Source organism: Protopterus annectens, chromosome 2.part1 (genome assembly GCF_019279795.1).
Source record: "Protopterus annectens isolate FY-2018-M chromosome 2.part1, PAN1.0, whole genome shotgun sequence".
NCBI classification, from domain to species: domain Eukaryota; kingdom Metazoa; phylum Chordata; order Ceratodontiformes; family Protopteridae; genus Protopterus; species Protopterus annectens.
In genome coordinates this window covers 1,009,094,198-1,009,116,183 of record NC_056729.1, presented here as the reverse complement: position 1 = coordinate 1,009,116,183, position 21,986 = coordinate 1,009,094,198, and the positions used below count along the sequence as shown (strand labels likewise).

General features: G+C 36.4%; 1 protein-coding gene across 3 annotated transcripts in view; it reads right to left on the bottom strand.

Moving 5' to 3' along the window:
- The window catches only part of SLC2A9 (solute carrier family 2 member 9), a 3,818,728-nt gene that overhangs the window by 3,393,931 nt on the left and 402,811 nt on the right, over positions 1-21,986 (bottom strand). The window contains exon 1 of one of the 3 annotated variants that reach the window (XM_044062593.1): positions 14,899-14,981. The exons of the other annotated variants lie outside the window; for them this stretch is intronic. The gene's annotated coding sequence lies outside the window, so the exon portion shown is untranslated. Of the gene's footprint in view, positions 1-14,898; positions 14,982-21,986 lie in introns of those variants that run through there. 3 annotated transcript variants of the gene reach the window in all.

Genomic DNA, 21,986 nt, shown 5'->3' with positions numbered 1-21,986 from the left:
CATCTATAGCCTCATCCACCTCACCTGTGGAAGTGGTTTGATATGAGAGCAAAGGATTATTAGCTTCAGACACCATGCTGAAAAACCTTTCATAGGAGTTACAACTTATATCTTGTCTGTGTTGACTTGATTCGGCTCTGCTGTTCAGCTCGGAACCCATCTGTATAACCTCAGGTCTGTAGTTCAATTCAACTACAGTAGTTAAACCTTCTCCCATGTCCCTGTGGAAAGATACAGCCACCAAAAAGTAAAGGGAATATACAACAAAAAAGCAAGCTAAAATCCAGGGGGTAGAAGCTGTGATTAAGAAAATAGGAAATATCACCAAAGCACAGTATAAAGCAACAGCTACCATGCAGAGTTCAGTCCAGGAAATGTTGCAAAATTACATAAAATCCAAGGAATAACCAGTCCGTAATAAAAAAATCAAAATAGTTGTTTATTAGTGCACTCAGTAGGTTAGCGCTTTCACAAGTTAGCTTCTTCAGACCATATAACTGAGTGAAGACCAAACATCCATTTTAAAAACATGTATCACCAATCAGATTCTTACACATCATGAATGGCTCATTAATTATTAAGTGCATTATAAAATCACATATAAATTTCATTACATCATTTAGACATCAAACTATTCCTAGAAAATGACATTTAACTGAACACTCAAAAAACAACCTTTAAAAGTCAGAAACATTATCCTAATTACGATTATTGACTTCATGTACCTAATGTTACTAGTTACATCTTTTTTTATATATATACATTTCTATTTATACACATATATATATATATATATATATATATATATATATATATATATATATATATAATTCTATTATTTATTTTTCAATAGTTTTTATATATTAGGTACATGAAGTCAATAATCGTAATTAGGATAATGTTTCTGACTTTTAAATGTTGTTTTTTGAGTGTTCAGTTAAATGTCATTTTCTAGGAATAGTTTGATGTCTAAATGATGTAATGAAATTTATATGTGATTTTATAATGCACTTAATAATTAATGAGCCATTCATGATGTGTAAGAATCTGATTGGTGATACATGTTTTTAAAATGGGCGTTTGGTCTTCACTCAGTTATATGGTCTGAAGAAGCTAACTTGTGAAAGCACTAACCTTTTGAGTGCACTAATAAACAACAATTTTGATTTTTTATTAAGGACTGGTTATTTCTTGGATTTTATGTAATTTTGCAACATTTCCTGGACTGAACTCTGCATGGTAGTTGTTGCTTTATACTGTGTTTTGGTGATATATATATATATATATATATATATATATATATATATATATATATATATATATATAGATAGATAGAGCTCCCCTTCAGAAGACTGAAACATCATAAGCACAAAATTCATAAGCCTGAAACCAAAAGCCTGAAAATTCAAAAGCCTGAAAACTCAAAAGACTGAAAACACACAGAATACAAATAATGCTAATACACCAGTACAAAGACACACAGATACATATACAAAATAAAACATAGCAGTTGTCACCAGCAAGCCCCCCTGCACCCATCGTGTGGGGGGCTGTGCCCCCCCCCACACCCCCTGCTACTTAAATATATCAACTCCAAGATTGCACTTAGTGTAGTGAAGTGCAATCTTGGTGTTGATATATTTAAGTAGCAGGGGGAAGTGTGCAGTCCCCCACAAGGGGGGGTTTGCCCCCTGCTTATACTTAGTGGAAAGTAATATGGTTTATGTTGTTTAAAGTCAGTATATATATTTTGTGTGTTTTTAGGCTTTTGAGTTTTACGGCTTTTGAATTTTCAGGCTTTTGGTTTCAGGCTTATGAATTTCGAGCTTATGATGTTTCAGTCTTCTGAAGGGGAACTATATATACATATATATATATATATATATATATATACACATATATATATATATATATATATATATATATATATATATATATATATATATATATATATATATATATGTAGGAAGGGGTTGAGTTATATGACCAGAGAGAGAGCGCAATTACTTTTTCCTAGAGTCTTGCAACATGGTTTTAGTTCTGATTATGAGGACCTTAAGAAAATAAAAATGAGATAGTCCCACAGTTTGGAACCAAAGACTGAGAAAGCTTGGTTTGTACACTGAAACCTAGTCTTGGGGATTTTGAGGAGAGCACCTGAGTGGTTACAATTTATAAGGTTGTATGTTGGTGCTTCTCTGAATAGCCTGGTGGAAATTCTCACAAGCATCTGTGCACAGTGAAAGCAATTTTAAGGACTATTGTCACTTTTAGGCTTAAGTTTATAAAGAATAAAAATATACCTCTTTATAGTAACTATCTGATAATTCAAAGAATAACTGGATAGAGCACCTCCATACAGGAAATGAGCAGTCTGCTGGGCATGGTCCAGTACTGTAAGGTATACAGTTTAAACCAAGTTCTATATTCTCACTGTAATCAAATCAACCCAAAGCAAGGCAGACATGATATTGGCTTGACCAAAAATGAAACCCATTAGAAGTAATATGAGCTGCCTCATTGAACCACCCTCTCTACGAAGAATTAAGTCACTCTTACACACTCATTGGATGAAAGAAAACTTCCAGCTGACAAGGAAAACTCAACTACACAGCCTGTTGACTACATAGATTGAATGGCTGCTTCTAATACATCACAACACAAAACAGTCCCTTTGTTGAAGATTTATGACTGGTAGAAAATGCGAAGATTGTCCATCATGTCTTTTTCTTTCAGCCAGCAGAAACTTTTGCAATGTTGTTTTAACTTCTATATCATACAGTGAATCTAGCAGAGCACAAATAGGTCATTCTGACCCATTGGTACACTGAGTACATGATGGGGATCAAAATGGCAAGACTAGAGGTGATGGTCCTGTTTCAGGTCACATCAAGCTAGCCAATATCTGCTGAGGTTGCTACTCCTTGATGGAAAACTAAGTCCAGTGAGTAGCCTTTGTGGTGGTTCATGAGGTAATAGCCTTAACATATTCAAAACCATGGGTAAAAGAAATAATTTGTGGGAGAAAATTACTAAGTCATTTTTATGCCAGATAATGAAATCACCTAGACTAAACAATTTATTTGAGTCATCAACAAGTCATGGAAGAAGTCAATAAAGTCTTGCAAGAAAATCTTCAAGCCATAGGATAGGTGGCATACAAGAAAAAAATCATCACTTTGCTCTTCCTACAATAATCCACTTATGACGTCTCAAATAGATAATAGGACAATAAGTTAAGTCTGCTCCATATCAATTACTACCCTGCAACCACTGTCATCCCATCTAAGGCATTGAATAAAGGACATTCTCATGGATAAGTCAAGCATCAGTTAAATGTTTCAATCAATAAGTAGGATTGTTATGTAAGGTCCTGGAGCTTAGATGGAAATTTGTAGAGCAGATTAGAGTTGGATCATCAACGTACTGAAACAGAGTAGCATTTTTGTTGATGTGTAGAGGTCACTGATGAATATGTTGAAATTATGACAGCCTAGTATAGATCATTGTGGGGCAACAATAGTTACTGGCAAGAAGGTAGAAAAATCATTTGTTCCACTTCACTGCTTCTGCTCTGCTTGAGAGGTAGCTGTGGAACCACTGTAGTGGGTAGTTGGTGAGCCCTAAGGATGATAATTTATGTAAGAGTTTCTGGAGGGAGACAGTATCAAAATAAGTCTACAAAGGTGGAAATTAGGTTTTCAGCATTTCTATGGGTATCGAAAGTGTTAACCAAATTAAGCACTAGTTGTGCCAAGGTGAGGATAGAAGCTATGATGGGTTGAAAATGGAAACTGGTTATCTATTAGTTGAGAAGTTGTGTATGAATACATATTTATAATATTTTTGATAGGGGAGATAAACTAACAATTGGCTTATAGCTTGAAAGATCTGTATTGATTCCACCCTTGAAAAGTGGAATACAGATTTTTTCCAAAAAGAGATTTTATTTTCAGATATGGATAGCTAATAGCCTCAGTTGCTATTGCAAGATATTTGCCAGGTAGGCTGTTGGAGTAGTTGTTTTAGGCTTTAATTTTTGAGATATTTTTAATATTATTCGTGGGAACTGGTTGGAAGGAGAACTAATGAAGGAGGTTATTTGAGTGAGTAGGGACATGAAGAGCTTGATTAGTCACCTGATTGGCTAATGATTCTATTGTCTGTATAATGTGGGCATTGAACTGGATGGCTATGGAATCATTTTGATTTTGTGTATTTGATGTTGGCTAAGTAGCATGTCCTGCTTTTAACAGTTTACTGATTCAGCCAAGAGAAGTTTTGGAATATTAGTATGCATGCTTTGGTTGGATGAGTAGTTTTCTTAATCTTTGGATTCTCACTAAACGCTGTGCACTTGTCATCACACCCACTGCTGTTATTAATAGGCTTACACTACATATATACCAGGGTACACATTTACTTAAATAGGCATACATATATAACTGCACCATCCATTCCTAACTGCATCATCCATTCCTAACTGATAATTATCTTAATAGAACACATTTCCCTTTTATGTAAACTCTGCAACTCCCTGTAAATCAATCAAATTTTACTTCATACTGAACAACATAGGAGAGCAACCTATTTGTTTCCGGCCTGCTGCCATTTTCATAGCAATGGGTATCCAAATACAGCATAGCAACTACCTCATGCTCACTGGCAGTGACCTCCTACAAACTGACCAAAGCTTTTGACACAATTCCCCACTCAGGCATAGTAAAAAAAAAATCAATAAACTAAGAATAAACCCCTTTGTTGCCCACTGTATTGCCAACTGGCTCACATATAGGATGCAGGAAATCAAAATAGTGGAAGTTACCTCCACAAAGAGACCAGTCCCCAGGGGAGTCCCTCAGGACTCTGTGCTGGGACCTCTCCTGTTTGGCATCTAGTTTTCTGAAGGAAAAGCCAATAGCAAAGGGCTCTGTCTGACAAAGTTTGCAGGTGACTGCAAGCTTGGCGCAGTCACTGAATCTCCAAATGACTTAGCCATCCTGTGGGAATGTTTGTCCTAAATAAATAACTGGTGCCAAAATCATGGACTGAAATTAAATGCCAAAAAATGCATTATTGTATTCTTTGGGAAGTAATCTATCCAAGGGAACTACCACATTAACAATACAGTCCTAACAGTTGATCCAGTTATTCAGGATTTGGGAACTCATGTAGATAGTGACCTAACTTTTGACCATGTGTCTATTACTGTAAGAAAGTGATTCTATATTGGACAACTTATACACAAAGGGATTGTTCCCAGATCTAGGGATGTCATAGTCCTCTTCTACTCAGCCCTCATTAAGCTAATCATTGAATATAATGTCCCTTCTGCATGTATCTGTTCAGACATATCCAACAACTGGAACTTCCGCAGAGATACCTTACTAAAAGGATACAAGACCTAAACATGTCCTAAATGGACTGACTCAAAGGCTTGTCGCTATACTTGGTATCCTGCAGACTGCTAAGAGGTAATGTGTGTCTGGCATACAAGGTATCCTCCAACCCAGTACTGATGGATTTACTACACATCAGTAAATTAAGTGGCATCAGAAATACTCAGTCTAGGAATCTAAATCTCTTATACAACATCAGTAGAACAGTTTGGAGGGACAGATATATGTTAAAGATGAAATCTAAATCTCTTATACGACATCAGTAGAACAGTTTGGAGGGACAGATATATGTCACAGATGAAATCTAAATCTCTTATACGACATCAGTAGAACAGTTTGGAGGGACAGGTATATCTTGCAGATGATACCACTGCTCTGGAACAGATTCCCCATCAACATAAAACAAAGTTCATCCCTGTCCATGTGCAAGTATAAATTGGATCTATGGATGAGAAACAGAATATTTACCTCAGGACTGCCCACTGTATGACTAATGGACAGAGGAAAGGTGGCTCCTAAATGCTTTATCCCATGCATGGGTCCCCTAATATTATCTATATTATGATACCAGTTATTTTCATTAGGGATAATATATAATTATTGCCCAGTCTCTCACAAAATGAAACTAACACAGCAAGGTTGGGAGGTTAGCCTAATGGTTAAGGTGTTTGCCTTACAAACACAAGGTACAGGGTTTGAGTCTCACAAGGGATAATTGACTAGTCTTAAAATGGCTCGCATGGGCAGTTAGCCTAGTACTAATCTATGAACTAATCTATGAACCTATGAAGTACTATGCACCCAACCATGATACAGAATGCAATATCATATGCTGATGCTGTACAGAAATCCTTACCTAAGTTTACTAAACCTGTAAGGATAAATTCTCAGCAAAAAATCAAAATCAAATATTGCAATACATAACAACTCACCCTTAAAAAAATGTTACAATTAAAGGCTCTCAGTTCCAGCACACTAGCCAACCCCGCAAACAAAAATGTTTTTGTGATTGTTGACTCAGTAATGAGAAACTCAGATTCCCCCACTTACTAAGGGTGAAGGCTGTCTTTCAGCTGGCAGGATCTCAGATGTTTAAAGGCCCCATAGGACCCTTTCACCAAAGAAATATAACTATGGCAAGGTAGTTGTCCAGGTGAGGGTGAATGACTTAGGGCAAAAAAATCCTGAGGGAGATGCAGAGACATGTCTGAGCTCTCTGTGTATATCACAAATGTAGGCAAGACCCTAAGACATAGAAGACTTCTCCTTTATCCAGGAATGATGTTGAGATACAAAGAAACAATGATTAGCTTCAACATATGACTAAATGAATTAGTGTCATACTGGCTAAAGACTTTGCTGTCCCCATAGTGCCTTTCTTAGACAAAGTTCAGTTATAAGCATTCCAACATAGCAAATGTATCAATATCAAAACAGCATCAAATCAAAATTGCTCTGCTCAATGCCAGACATCTAAATAACAAAAAAGTAGCCTTGAGGCACTCCTGGATTGCAAAGATATCCATATATGTGTAATCTCTGAAACCTGGTTTAACTGCCCATAAAGTACACCCTCCATACCCGGGTTTTTTGCCTACTATGCTTTCAGAACCAATAGCAGCTGTGATAGAGTATCCATATTTGTTACAGACCATATTACCTCCAGACAGATTCCCAGAGTCCCAGAAATGTGACTTATCAAACTCTAAATTACACTAAACAAAATCAGTTTATCGAGTGTTACAGGACCACTTCCATTACCCCAGGAGTCCAGTGCAGGATCCTAAACATCATGAATGAGCTTCCCTTAAATAAAACTTCCATCATTCTGGGAAACGTTACCTACCCATTAAATGAATGGAGTACATACACCACCAGTTAAAGACATGCTCATGTTTTAGAGCCAACAAATACAAAATAATTCTATCACATTGTTACTAGCCCAATTTAAAAGCACATTTTTTGACCAGGTACTTACAGTCTTAGGATCATCATGCACAATTCCCCTATTACCTCCTTCTCTGATTAAGCCAGACCATAAGCTAGTAAACTTTTCACGCAAACTATCTAAACTCCCTGAAACCAATATATCAGGATTCAGCAAATTCAAGTGCGCAAATATCCTCAAATTTTTGACAAGTTTTGAAATTTATTTACAACAGCATCTTGGATATTCTAATTACCTAACTCCTTTCAGGATAAAAATGGTTAAAACATACCAAGCACCTTGGCTTTCTCATTCCACTCACATCCTTATTCACAATCTAGATGTTGCATGGGAAAACTGGCTAAACTCCCTAATCACCTGCAAATGTACAAAGACTTACGTAACCTCACCAAAAAAACAAATCAAAGAGGACAAAATAAACTATATAAAAGTCCAAACTAAACATCAAAGTAAGTCAAACATTTTCTGGAACTCTATGAACAAGCTCTTCAACCCCAGCTCTCCCAGCATACCAAACCTTTACATTAATGATTCTCCCTCTGAAACCGCCACAAAGGTCAACTCATACATCATTGACTCTATCAATAAACTAACTCAAAACAGTCTCCTCCCTACCATTACTCATCCAAGCCCTACTCTTCCCACTCCCCCTGCCAGTATACTCACTTTTGCTCTCAAATCTGTCCATACTTTACACATAAAATCTCTACTTAAAAAAATGAAGTCCCGCTCTCCCCAGCAGATAAGTTACCTGCTGAATTCTTAAAATTGGCAGCTAACTCTATAGCCTATCCAGTCTCCATCCTCATAAACAGATCTATCCAAGAATCTATAGTGCCTTCCACCAGGAAACAATTCCATATTATTCCACTCCACAAAGGTGGACAATCTGCAGAACTCACAAACTAAAGGATTACAGCAATTATTTCCCCCCTTTCCAAAATACTTGAAAAATGCATCCGCAAGCAACTTCTTGAATATCTTCTAAAAGACATTCTACTCACCCCAACCCAACACAATTTTCATTTTAGTCCAGTACAACTACTGCACTAGTCTCCTTTACTCATACCATCATTAAAGCCAGAAACAATAACAACCTGGTAGCCTCTATCTTCCTGGACCTCTCTAAAGCCTTTGATACAGTCTCCGACCCCTTGATTCTCTCCAAAATGTCTGCTCCTGGTTTTACTAACCCTATCCTCAACTAGTTTTCTAGCTACCTTTCCAACTGACTGCATTCTGTCAACTGGCTCTCCTCCTTCTCCAATTTCCTCCCTGCTAATACTGTAGTACCTCAAGCTTACGTCCTTGGTCCCATTCTTTTCAACATCTTTACTAACAGCCTTCAGTCCTCCTCCTCTCATTCCTCTCTAGTTCAATATGCAGATGACTCTACTATCATCCGTTCCCCTGACAATCTTTTAAACCTTCACTCTATCACCCAAACATCCTTCAACTCCATTGAAAGCTGGCTAAATGACAATCAACTAGTACTCAACCCTAAAAAAAGCAAACTACTCCTTTTTCTCACTAAATCTCTTTCTCACCTCAAAACATCCTTTACCATCACTTTCCTCAATAACACATTAATAGAAGCAGCAACACACACTAAACTCCTGGGCTTCATTGCTGATGACCAACTAAAATTTGATTTACGTATACAAAATTGTATCAAAAGAACTCACCAAAAACTAGGCATGTGTTACAGAGCAAAAAATAAAATCCCATACCTATGACTCTAGACTGTCCCTTGCTGACTCCTATCTTCTTCCAACTCTTCGCTATGTTTCACCTATTCTAACCAACCTTCAATCCACTCTCAAATCTAAACTTGAACTATGTTGCAATAACATTGCCAGATTTATTACAAACCAACATTACAACTCAATATCACTGTCTATCACTAAAATCCTTAAACTGGCTCAAGCTCCCCTCACTGCCTCCTTCTCTCTCAGCTGCTCCTCGCCCACTTCATAATCAGTAAACCTAATTCCTGTCCTGCCATTTCACCCCTCATCAATTACCATACTCCCAATTGCTCTCCCTGGAGCTATGACCAACTTTTTGTTGGTTATCTACAAGCCTAAAAGATCAATAGGCCATGGCTTATACAGCTATACAGTATCACTGGCCTGGAACAAAATTACTCTAACCATCAGACATACCCCACGTAATCTCAATTTTAAAAAAGCTTTACAAGAAAGACTACTAAATTCCTGGCTCTGCTCTTGCCTCAGTCCTAATTAACAAGTCTGTGTATACTGGTAAAAACCTTCAATTGATTTTATGTACCAATGTCCTCAATTTTTGACTTATATCTCAGTAGTATGTGCTAGTGTTACTTTGTGTGTTCACTGTATATATTTGTTGAGACACCTGATGTTCTTTTGTGTTTGGAGCTTTTCTCCCTGAGCCTCCACTGAAAATGGGCTGATGCCCAATCAGACTAATTCCCGGTTAACAAATGTCAAACAAATAAATAAATAAATAGATCATCCCAAACACTGCCTCAGCAGATAAGTTTGCCAAGGAATTTTATACCTACATAAATAAATGTATGGAATTGATAGTCCCATTCAGATCCAAATAATAATGGAAATGTAAAAACAAATCATCTTGGCAGTCTACTGACATAATGTCTATAATAATAAAACTCAGAATATAAAGTAGATATAAGGACCCCCAATTCAAGGAAAATATGAGGAATTTGACAAAGAAATAGAAAAAGTCTATTAGCGCTACTAAGGTATCCTATGAAATCAGGCTGGCATCTGAAGGCAAAGACAATTACAATCACTTCTTTTGTTATGCTTGAACAACCTCAAGAATGCACAAAACTCATACTAAATGACAAAACCTACTCAGACCCAGTGGATATTGCCAAAATTCTAGCAAATAAATTCAGTGCAAATTTCACTCCTGAGACGACTGTATACACAGCTTACCTTGATTTTGTCAAGGCATTTGACATTATCCACCATGCTTGCATAACTGCTCAACTAAATGCATTACAAATAGATCCTTATGTGGTAAAATGGACAGTAAACTAACTAAAAGATAGAACTCAAAAGGTGCAGGTGGCAGAGGCAGCACTAGAGAACATGAAGGTGATCAGTGGTGTCCTGCAAGACTCAGTGCAGGAACCATTTTTGTTCGGTATTTACCGGTCCAATCTACAAACTAAAAGCAAGATATATGGCTAACCAAGTCTGCAAATGATTATAAATTGGGAGCTATCGTTAAATCCTCCTATGACACAGAATCCTATAGCAGGAACTTATACTTATAGGTTCATAGGTGGTTACTAGGCTATGTTTCCAAGAGCCATTTTAAGCCCAGCCAAGCTTACCCTATATTTATCGAAATATTGATGACGTGTCAATAACCCAAGGAATTTTATGGCTACAATATAAGGTTGTACACCTCAAGCATTCACAAGTTGTCGCTGTCCATTAGAGAAATAGATGCCAAACCATGGGTAACTTTGCAATCTCCCATCTGCTGGTCCAAGTTACGTGCTTCACATGGATAGGAAGCCTGTTTCAAAGAAGGGATAATCTTTGAGACATACTCCTGCCCCTCCAGCATGTCCTGTTTATGCCCCACATGAGTTTTAGGTCTTTTGAATGGGCATTTCTAATCCTATTTGTTTTGCATATGTATAATAGATCAATCAGTGAGGAATCTCAATATGGCTCATTGGTTAAACATAGATCACCCCATAGCAGTCAACAGGAGACTGAGTACGGGGATAAGGCTTTGAGATGATCCACAGAGAACTTGCAGTTTACTCCCTGTATTCTTTTTGTGAGGAACCTTTGGTCTCTCAAGCTGTTGCAAGAGCCTGGTCAAGTACATGCTGAAGAGAGCATTGTATGTTATGGCTAGTCTGATGGGAGCTGAGTACAGGGGAACATTGACATCCCTGGACCTGGGTGTCATGCCCTTACTTATAACTTGTGCAATGTAGGATGATTTTCTCACCACAGTATATATGTGGAGGTTAAAAATCAGGTTACTGTCTATATGCGTTCCCTGAGCATTGATCACTGGGTATACTTTTAGGAGTGACAATTTCCAGGGGTGGTTGTCTTCCCAAAGTGTTCTGTTATGCATTTTTTTCACATTGAGTTTTAGCTCATGGCTTTGTCAAATTCCTGATGTATTGAAAATGAGGTTAAATTAAATGCTAACAAATGTAACACTGCCGGATTTGGAAACAACCCACTCCCAAGCATACAGACCATATAGCATTGACAATACCCCACTTCAAAATAAAAATATAGTTAGAGACCTGGGAACTTGGGCTGATAATTAAATCAATTTTTACCACCACATAGCAACATTTGTTAGGAAACCCTTCTACCAGAAGCAACTGTTCACTAAGGGAATATCATCTAGATCAAAAGAGGCTGCTGTCCCCTTATATTCACCACTGGTCAAACCAGTTATAGACTACAATACTCCCTTTGTGATAGACCTCACCAGACATATCAAACAGTTGGAAAAAACCCAGAGGATCATAACAAAGAGAATCAGAGGCTAATAATCCATGAGCTACCAGAAATTGTTAGAAGTGCTGTCTTTCTTTTCTTTGTCTGATAGATTCCTCTGAATAGATCTATGCCTTGTCTTCTGCAGAATCAGGGATCCAGTGGTCCAGGATCTCTTATACCTACACAAATACCAGAAGAAGGAATGCTTCAGCAGAACAATAAAACAGGGTGGAGAGACAGATTAATTACTCACTGTCTCTCTCCACTCTGGAGTGGACTCTGCCTGCAGATGAAAGAATGTGATACACAAACTTTTTTCAAACAGGACCTGGATAATTGGATGGGTATTTATAAATTCATCCTGGGTATGGCTGGCACAGCCTTGCTCAAGAAGGGAAGTGCAGTCCAGGGTGGGAACTGACCTGATAGCCTTGAACTTCCTATGACTCATATGACATGTCCAAGGTACAATCTTGTAAAAATACACATACTCCAGTGGTTGCAGAGGATTAAGGACATTATCTGTTAATGAGCTGCATTCTGGCACACAGGGTTTGATTCCTTGAACCTCTGTTTGCATACTGTGTGATTCTGAGTAAGTCACTCAACCAGACAGTACTGCCAGATCACCTCTTAAAAAAGGACACTTGCCTCCAGTTGGATTGCCCAATTAACAAACACATACAACATAAAATAAATATTTATATATAGTGGAAGGAGACAATAGTTAAGTATGCCATTAATGATGTCTGCCAGAAGAGTATGTAATAATAAGCAGTTAGGCTTTGGGCATATACTGTCATGATTCAGTGCTAAACCTACACTATTATATAGTCAGCATTGTGACTTTTAGCCCTATATAGATTAAAGCTGTGTGACACAAACTACCTGCTCGATTGCAGTGACCATAACAAGGGTGATGGATTGCTCCCAAAATGGTGGTAATCCTATGATATGGCTGTTAGTCTAAGTTAAAAAGCTGGTCGCTCACACTGTGACCTGATGACATACAAAATTCATGAACAAGTTCATACAACGGTTACCACTATATAAAGGCCAGAGTTGGAAAACATGCTAAAATATCTTACTAAACAATACACGATACACTATAATTGTACACACTGATCATGATTTATAAAATCTAATTCTCATACATTTCCATATTCTTTACTTTTCCTTATAAAACTGTGAAGAGTTTACATAGTCTGATCATAAAGTAGACAGATTAAGCAGCTTAAATAATACAGATAATTTCTGAATCATTCTGGCACTTATGTATCAAGAAAGCACATGCAGATGAACTGCTCATTTCACAGTGCACAATTTGCAGTGGTTTGCTGCACTGACTTTATGTCTTTATGTGTATTTATTGCATTTTTCACAGTATTAATAACATGCAGTCTTAATAACCCAGTTCATACACAAAAACATAGAACGTGATTAAATGAAATGGATAAAAGTATATCTTCTTCTTTCAGCTTTTTCCCGGTTAGGGGTCGCCACAGCGGATCACCTGTATGCTCATGATTGGCAGTGGAGTTTTTCGGTGTCAAGTTGCCAGCCCGGCACCCAACCTTCCACAAAAGGCACATACACTCACACACTCATGCCTAGGGCCAATTTAGTGTCCTATCCACCTACAGCATGTCTTTGAGATGTGGGAGGAAACCGGAGCACCTGGAGGAAACCCACGCGACCACAGGGAGGACATGTAGACTCCGCACAGAAGGCACCCCAGCTGATAATTGAACTGGAGAACCTCTTGCTGTGAGGCAGCAATGCTAACCGCTGCACCACCATGGCCGCCCAAATAGATAAATGTAAATGAACATTTTAATTGTATGGGTTGAGAACACTGGCAGCTGGTGCTTAAGTTCTCATGCTATGCGAACATATTACTATAGTTATTTTCCAGTTACAAATTCACATTAATATTTTGCACAATATATTTGCAATTCTTATTTTTGCTCTTACATCTCCTACCATTATCTTCATATCTCTAAAGAAACAGCACATATTCTACTGCATATGAAAAAAAATTGCAAATAGAAAAATTGCAAATGAACATTTGTCAAAAATAGTGTTTTAAGTAAGGCAAGCCTCCCTGAACCCTTTCATTCTTCTTTATATATTCATGGATAACATGGGTGGGAGGATGGCAGAATGGTTAAGTTGTTTACCTTGCATTCACAAGGTGTAGGGTTTGATTCTCACAAGGGCTAATTGGCTAGGCTTAAAATAGCCCACAAGGGCAATTAGCCTAATACTAATCTATGGATCAGGCTACCACTATTTATAAAACTGGCAATTTTTCACTACAAATTAAGCACTTGCCTTTTTCCTTTCTTTCATGCATATTGAAAAAAAAGAAACTTTTTGAAAACGCATTGCTCAGTTTAGTACATTTGAGTTTCAGCAAAAGCTATGCTTCCTGTATCTCCTGACTTACAATACATTTATTTATTTACTTATTTAAATTTGCCTTTTAAAGATCTATACTCTACTGTAAAAAAAAAAAAAAAAAAAAAAGCATTTTATACAGTTTGGTTTTTAAGATAATAGCATAGTGCACAGACACTGCCTAACTTATTTTAGTACTAATATATTCAGATTTTAAATAAAGCAGTGGTGATGCATGAGCTATGATTTTTTTTTTCATTTATTATGACACAATTAAGAAGAAAGCAATGTTTTTTTGTACTTGTTAATCATCTTTCAGGATTTAATTCATTTTAATATATTGTAGGTAATACTGAAATGTTTTCATCGTATAACAGCCAAAAGATTTACTTGCTTGAGATTTCCACATTTAGCTGCCATTCAAAATGAAATTGCAATAATTCAGAATCTACATAGTTATAATCATGCAAGAATTTGTTAATGCTGTGTGATGGTTTCTGTTAAATTAAACATAAGCAGCAATGTTTGTGAAATGTTGTGCTACTAGGAAAATACTAATATGCAGCTAAATTTAAGACAGACACTATGAACTAGAATTTTAGTAGTCACTGAATTAAAAAGCAAAAAATCAAAGTTGTTAAATTGATTTACTTACCCCCTCCGTGTGCTGATTTGTACCAACTTTGTTTAAAGAAGGAATATAAATCACAGAGAATGTCAATGCTACAGGGCTAGGCAAAGCTTAGTGTAAAGTACACAAACAGAACCATGGCTTAAGAAATGATTAACTGGATACAAAGTATCACAAACCATCTAATATAATTTACTAGACCTATAGTATTACAAATGAACAAAAACGAAAGAGTGTGCAGTGTTTTCTGCAAATGACCATTGAGATTTAAATAAAGTACAGACTTCCAAATCAAGCTAAGGTGATAGTATAACAACTAAAATATTCTGTTAATAAATAAGGAGTCAAAGGTATGGCAACTATATTTTAATTCTCAACATATGCCTGGGACAGTGAAACAAACAAGTGGAATACAAAATAAACCCTATTCTCTCTTGTCTAGATTTTCATGACTCAAGAGTTTTTTTTCCTGAGCTGTAGCAACCACTGGGTTGTGTGGTTCACAAAATTGACATTTTTCCCCGACAGCATACCTACTATTACCATGCTCCTCTACTTCTGCAGAAGTGGTTTAACTCAACTGTCCCACTACCAAAAAATGTCCCTTGAGCTACTTCAGCTCACATATGAGCATTGGCAATAAAACACAGTTAATATAAACGACAACTAAAAGTCCTCTTAACAGCTGCTTTGTTGTACTTTAGGATGACACAATTATATATATATATATATATATATATATATATATATATATATATATATATATAATTTACTTAGGAGTAAAACATGTGATAGCACTTCTGACAGCTTTGTTCCTCTTTATGTGATCACAGGTGCACACAATGTGGAAGTTAAAAGACATTCAGACAAAAAAAAATATTTTAGGAATAGGTCATTTCACAGTTATGGAATAGTGTAGGCAATGGGGAAAGTAATAAAATTTGTAAAGGGGCCAGCAACATTGGACTAGAGAAATAAAGATTCAACAGCAAAACAAGAGATCTAAGTTTGATGAGGGACTCAGGCATCTGTTGGAGTTGAAATGGAAGAGAAGAGGAATGATAAGGACCAGCCTACTCCTCTCATCTTGAGGGTGACAGGGAACATGTGTCTAAGCATGCTGTCTGTGGTTGAAGTCATGAGGATAGCCCCAACAGGTGCCTCAGCTGCTAATCAAGCAGATCTCTTGGGTCAGTTATCAAACCATAAGCTAGGATCCTTAAGAGTAATGAGAACCCGGCCAACTGGAATATGCCTGACTGTGAACTCATTACTTTTATGTTTGCTGATGACAGCATGCTTGTATCAGTAAACCTAGTCTAGGAGTTAACCACTCTGTCTTGTCCACTACAGCATTTTACTATGCCATCAGATCTATGTCCTGTCCACTACTGCATTTCAATGTGCTATCTGAACTATGTCCTGTCCACTACAGCATTTTACTGTGCTATCACATCGATGTACTGCCCATTACAGCATTTCACTGTGCTATCAGATCTATGTCCTGTCCACTACTGCATTTCAATGTGCTATCAGATCTATGTCCTGTCCACTACAGCATTTCACTGTGCTATCAGATCTATGTCCTGTCCACTACTGCATTTCAATGTGCTATCAGATCTATGTCCTGTCCACTACTACATTTCAATGTGCTATCAGATCTATGTCCTGTCCACTACAGCATTTCACTGTGCTATCAGATCTATGCCCTGTCCACTACTGCATTTCCATGTGCTATCAGATCTATGCCCTGTCCACTACAGCATTTCACTGTACTATCAGATCTATGCCCTGTCCACTACCGCATTTCAATGTGCTATCAGATCTATGTCCTGTCCACTACAGCATTTCACTGTGTTATCATGTCTGCATACAACTTTGTTAAAGAACCATCTTCCCATTTAATGATATGACCAGATCACTTAGAAACTCCTCTACAGTTCTGTCATTCTCGTACAGCACTCCGGTCCAGCTACTTGTGGTTTCATCTGCATTCTTCACTGTAAGAGATATCAATGTGTGAAATTAGAAGCCCACATTTTGAAACTGCTATCCTACCTGTCTCTGACTGGTACAGATAAGCAATATCTCCACAATATAGGGACTGGCACACTTTTAAAAATACATCTACCATCCTTTATGGTTTCCAGAAGCATCTTCATAGGTTCATAGGTTTGTACTAGGCTAACTGCCCTTGCGAACCATTTCAAGCCTAGCCAATTATCCCCTGTGAGATTCAAACCATGTACCTTGGGTTTGTAAGGCAAACACCTTAGCCATTAGGCCACCCTCCCATCCCATCCATCTCAAATGAGATGGCATCTACCTCACTGGGTCAACAATTGTAGGTCTGCTAGCTATCCCTAGAAGGTAATCCAGTAGTCTTGACATAATTTTCGTTCCTGCAAGACATATTTGGTTTACACAAGATCTTTTCTTGTAATACCTGCAGATCAGACATGATCTCCTTTCATGAAACAATGAGGTCATTCTAGTCAGTAGTATGCCTTCTATTGAACTACTTTTGCAATACAGTGGCAAATGCTTCCCAACTTGCAGACACTTCAAACATGAAAGCAACACGGTCATATAAGGAACTGATGTCCTACTGGGAAGTCCAGATTTATGTGTCAATCTCTAACATAGACAGCTTGGGTCAGATTCAAGCACTCCAAATGTGTTGTACATGATAACGATTTTGAATGTCTTAAAACAATCCTGTCATTATGGGCTGTCTGGGCACTAATACAGTATGATCATCACTGGACCTCAAAACATAGTGTTAAATATGGAATCTGCCACATGCTGCACATGTGAAGATTTTCTCAATAATATCAAATTCTGGTATTGCCTGGTAAACAATGTTATCTGGAGGGTATATTTTTTTCTGTTCTGAAAATTAACCTAGGGGGGTAAGGCAGGTGAGGCAGACCAGGTGGATTCCCCAAGGGATGTAAATAAATATTTGAGCATTTCTTTAGACACCCCCAGCTATTAGATAATTTACTGCAGGATCAAACAATGCATGGCCCCTACATAGGAGATGGGGTTAGGCCACTGGAAAAATTGCCTCATTATCAGCATGCCAATAAGCACACAAAGTATAATCATGAGTGCCTGAAGGACAGGCATCTTCAGAAAGCTATCACCTGGCTCTGTGTAGACTCTCCAGTGTGAGGGGTCAAACAGGCTCTGTACAGCTAGGGAAAGCCTGATGGTCAGCAGACATCTTGGCAAAAAGCACAGAGAAAAAAATGTACAGCAAAATAAATCACTAAAGTAAAACAGGCTATAGAAACAGAAATTTGGGGTTAAGTCATAATCATCAATATAATGTTTCCCATGCTTTTTCATAATAGACAAACTGTTTTCTAAATTGATTAGACAACCTAGATGCTTTTAAATATTTTACCATATTTGCAGGGACATTTTAATGCTTATATTTCGAAATATAATTCACTCAATGTGCTAGAAAATGTAACTAATACTTCAGCAATATTTAACATAAATACGATTTCCCTTTTCTAAATAAAAACTCCAAAGGCCCAAAATGGCTTGTTGTCGTTTTTTTTTTTTTTTTTTTTTCTGTTTTGGTGATATTTAACAGTTCTGGAATGCATAAACTCCCATACTTTGCTAGTATAAGATCATGACCGGAAAACATAAAGATGGCTGCAATAGAGTTGACACAAGCAGAACAACAAGGTAATGCATGTGGTTACAATGCTTTCACTTAGAAACACTAACATGAACATTTAGAAATATCATACATTGATAAACTATAACTTCTTAATAGGAATAGTGTCCATATGGAGATGTGCTATGACTAGGCCAAGGTTTCATTTAAATGGAAAGTGTGGTTGATGTTGTACCAGTATGAGGCATGAAACAGAAGATTACTAAATGTGATTGTTAATACACATATTAGGAAGGTTTAGAAGCTAATGTTTTTATCAATTTGTTAAGTAACTTATATTTTTCATTAAAAATTTAAGACTTAAGACAAGAATTTTGACAGAAGCAAGACCCACATAGTACTAACCACTGCAGTACAGCTGTTGAGAAGATTATCTGTAATACAGAAGTTTGTCATTGACTTCAACACATCTGGGAAAAAGAATCACAGAAAAGAATGGAGAATAGGAAACGTATCACAGTTAATAGTGAGTTATGCATAATGGGTTGACAAAACAATAACATTGCAGTCCTACTTTTTCCACAAAGATTTAACGCTTTAAAACTTTTGTCCACATAATAATTGTATTTTGTTTTCCTGAATGGTTACTTCTGCTGTAATCAACATCTACTTATTTTCCAGATAATATGGGATGTTTAAATCTGTAACACTGTCTAGTGAGAATATATTCACTTACTAATTTTAAATCACAAAGTTTCCTTCTTCACAAAGGTAACCTTTTCACTCAAAAAGTATTTTAATAAGATCATTAACCTATTATCTAGAATTGCTTTGCTAAGTTACTTAGTTGTATTATTTTTCGATCATTAATATTATTTATGAACTTATAATAGTTATATTAAACCCTTCTTTGGTCTTTATAACTTAAAATATCAAAAATCTATAGACTATTTGTTTTCCTAATGTTTTCTAATATATTGGTTATAGTGCAGAGTTGCATTTTTTTTCCTGTGACTAATCCGTTTGGAGCGTTGATTGAGTGGTATGGGATTAATGCATATACTGAAGAGATTGTGCTTGTGGTAAGAAAACTTTACTACTGGTAATCTCCTTATGGAAACATATAAGTTTGAAACACACACTCACTGCTCATACTGCATATATACTGTAAAAATGGAGAAGAGACTTATCAAAGATCCATGAAAAGGAACATTCGATGTAACTATCACAATCAATCTCTGTAGTTATATTTTAACAAATTTTTGCTGCAGCATAGTCTCAAATATGACATGCAGTTGTGAGGCTAGGAGTCTTTGCTTAATAAGAATAAGTCCAAACACATCAATAATAGTGTCCTGATGTTGATTTGTAAAGTCTAGCATCTGGATATGATAATTACTAGTCCTCAGTTTCAAATGTTTTGTCATGTGCTACCTGTTTATTCATCTGTAACACACTTAAATGTCTCTGGAGTAGCAGATGATATTAAGAACACAAACACAACAGCATGAGGATATTTTGGTTAGCTGCATTTTGTGTTGGAAGATACTGTATACTGTAGTTGGTACAGTATGATTCTGAAAATTCTGTTTTCATTTAACGCCACATTCTAGATACAGTACGTTTCCCATACCGTACATTTATTCTGCATCTTTATATTCAGTGGGATTTTAAAGGTTCTGAATTTTGTGGAGGTTACTATTCCAGAGGCAGTAAAGCATATCAAATTGTGTTTTTTCTACTTTAAAAACTGTTTTATAACACACTATATTAAAGGTCTCCGGCATCTGTTTTGTTGCTGTCGATTGGACTGGTTGTAACACAAATTTATGTGTAAATAAAAAACAATGGTACATAATTCTGTTGTTCAACCTAACTTATATGGCACATCATTGCAGTATGCACCTGGTGTTAAATTATCTGATAGCCTCACTGACCTTTTATTAGTTACATCCAATTTTCTAAGCACATACTCATTGAGATTTCTTATAATGAGACATCCACATAGTAGTTTGGGTATGAGATATACTTGTACTAGTGAGTGCCTTACTTCTAATGCACAATGTGCCATTGCTAGCACTAAACACTGAACTTTTAATTTACATTCTTTGACTGTAATGTATGTATACCCCATGAACTTTAAGTTATACTCACTAAGTATTTCTAGATATCATTATGTCTTGGTCAGCTCAGTTGACCAGGGAGTCCATTTTACATTTTTTTTTAAGTTTCTAATGATTTCTAATTTAACATTAAAATGAGTAATTTGTTTTAACTTTCTTCTCCTCATTAAGTATGACAGTTGTATGTGTGTTCTCCTGGTCCACAAATTTTACACCTTGTCACCTGCCATGTCCTTTGAGACCGAAGGATTTTAAGAATTGAATTGATTTTGAGCTCCGATATATCTGAAGGTTTAAGTCTTGGGGCAGTATATAACAGACACTTTAGAAGGGTGATGGGAATTGAGAGAATGATAGATGGATGAAAAGGAAGATATTATAAAATAATGAAAATAGACTTCAGTGCCTACATTGAGGGATTTGTTTAATGTTCCTTTAGCTCATCAAAATTGTCAAAGGAAAAATATACTTTAAAAAAGATCAAAACATGGTAGGTTCAGGTTAAGGCACTTTAATCTTGCAGCAAGGAGACAAAAACATGCTAATACAGAGTTTGTCTAACCAGAAACAGGAAATACATTCATTTTTATAGGTTATCAATTTAATCCTGTCCTACCATGCTGACGTAACAGATTACCACCTTTTCATCATCATCTGCTGACCATCTTTCCCATGAATTTCTGCTGATTTAAACAATTTTTATGTAAAACTTCCTGAGGAAAACAACATGGCCTTGGTTACTTTCAGTTAGATACTTGTTATGTTACATTTAAGATACTACAGCTAAATCAAGCACAATGCTAGCAGTTAATTTCTCTAATAATCCTTTGTCTACTTTATCTTGAAATTATTGCAGCTGCAGAGGTTCCCATCCTCTGGACAAGGCTGTTCGTCTAGAATAATTACATTTATAATATAAGGCATTGTTCATTTATTTACTTCTGACCTGGCAGATAAACACCTGCTTCTCAAGTACATTTCCACAAAGCATAAACAAGAATATTGCTGTGCTAGCAGTTACTAGCTCAGAGGGCAACTTGCAAGTTTCAAAAAGCATGCTGCAGCTTCCAAAAAGCATCTTTTTCAGTCTCATATGAAACTCAATTTGTATATAACACAGTGCATGAAAAATAGAAAAAAAGCATATTAAAAACACTTGATTATTAATTTGGCATTAAGTATACACACATTAATACATATTTTTCTAACAAAAATATAAAGCTGATATAACTTAAATACCTTTACTGTCTTTGAATTTTGGAATTAATACATTTTAACACATTCTATACTCATGATAAAAATGCTATATATATATATATATATATATATATATATATATATATATATATATA